The sequence below is a fragment of the Artemia sp. Qi Xiang Cuo genome, unplaced genomic scaffold (genome assembly GCF_049724085.1).
Source record: "Artemia sp. Qi Xiang Cuo unplaced genomic scaffold, ASM4972408v1 HiC_scaffold_23, whole genome shotgun sequence".
Lineage (NCBI taxonomy): Eukaryota > Metazoa > Arthropoda > Branchiopoda > Anostraca > Artemiidae > Artemia > Artemia sp. Qi Xiang Cuo.
Window position 1 is genome coordinate 1281598 of NW_028297432.1, and position 1568 is coordinate 1283165.

Genomic DNA, 1568 nt, shown 5'->3' on the forward strand with positions numbered 1-1568 from the left:
ACATAATGTTCCAAAAAAGTTGAAATATTCGCTTAGACTGCATAAGTCCAAGTTTCTCTCTAATTCCGTTCTACAGGTTCGGTGAACTCTTCATTAGCTCACAATTATTGTAAGCCGCCGCGTGAGTGTTCCGATTTCCAAGACCGAACTTCAGACGAGAAAATAGTACACTTAAATGCTGTAAACCGTTAACTCAGTATACCGTCAACAATGTTTCCCCATCACTAAAATATTGGCAAGGGCTTGTAAGATTGAAGGCTATTATAAAAATATCCTCGCGTAAAGGATGGGGTCCAGATGTGAATAAGAGATAACTGTGAATAATCTCACAGGTCCTTATCATAAAAATGTGGGATATTAAATTGTGAAAAATATTGGATTTTAAGTTTCAAATGGTGATAATTAATTGAATAGAAATTACCCATGAAAAATATTAACTTATGAGATAGTGGCGACGAGAGAGGGGGAATGCATAGAAAATAGCAAAGATTAGAAAAAATAGCATTTTGAGTTTCAAATGCAGTGATTATTAATAGAAATTACCTAAAAATATTAGCTTATGAGATATCGAAGCGATAGCAAAGATTAGAAAAGAGTGGTTTCTTTGCAAAAAAATTACATTTAGATATCTCCGAGGGAGAGAAATTTAAAACAATGGTTGGGGGGGTGAGGGGTTAATATCCCGCTGAGATATGTTTATATTGGGATTGAAAAAGAAAAAAACAATGGAAGAAAGAGAAAGGTAGGAAAAAATGCATACATTTGCATATCCCGGCTGCACTTGGGTGCCAGATGGACCAGGTAGTGCATGCTGGAGGGCCACTTCCTGACCTTGCATAAGTGGGGCAGCTCTTGAAGGCCCAGGCAACGTATGATGGAAGGTGGACGGGCCGGCGGCGTTACATTCTTGTACAGATGATTGCACATGTTTTGGGGTCGAGCCAGCGTACTTAATAATGGATGGTCTTGTCTCGTCCACTCTCGCTTTCTTAGCGGGTGGCGGCGCCATACATTCTTCATAATTTGCCTTAAAAAGAAGAGAAAAAATGAGTATCAAAATAATTTGCCCCTTTTTTTACAGAAAGAAAGTTAGTACCCTCATCCATATAATTTTGTTTAGTTTATCACTAAGAAAGCAAAACGTAAAAAATTTCGTGAAATATACTAATTGCATCCTTTTTTGAATCTGAGAATTAAGGCTCACTGAGCCGTTCAAAAGCCAGCCTATATAAGTCGGCATAATTTCTTATTTTTAGGCGTTTCTGTTCTTTTCTGGTTTTAATCTGCATTGAGCATGCCTTGTTTGATGCATTTAAAGTATTAACGGTATTTTTTATCTTTCCATATCCTTTTACGATAGCAGGTATTTACCTCAATGGTGAATTGTTATGTAATGGGGAAAATTATATGTAAGCAGGCCTCTGATTGGCTGAGAAGGAGGATGTATCCGACTCGCTGATTGGCTGAGAAGGAAACACGTGATCTAACTGTTTCCGGGAAACTCATAACATTGCCTAGAGCAACAGCAACAAATACTATTTCTGGACACCATGACATTCACGCACGAT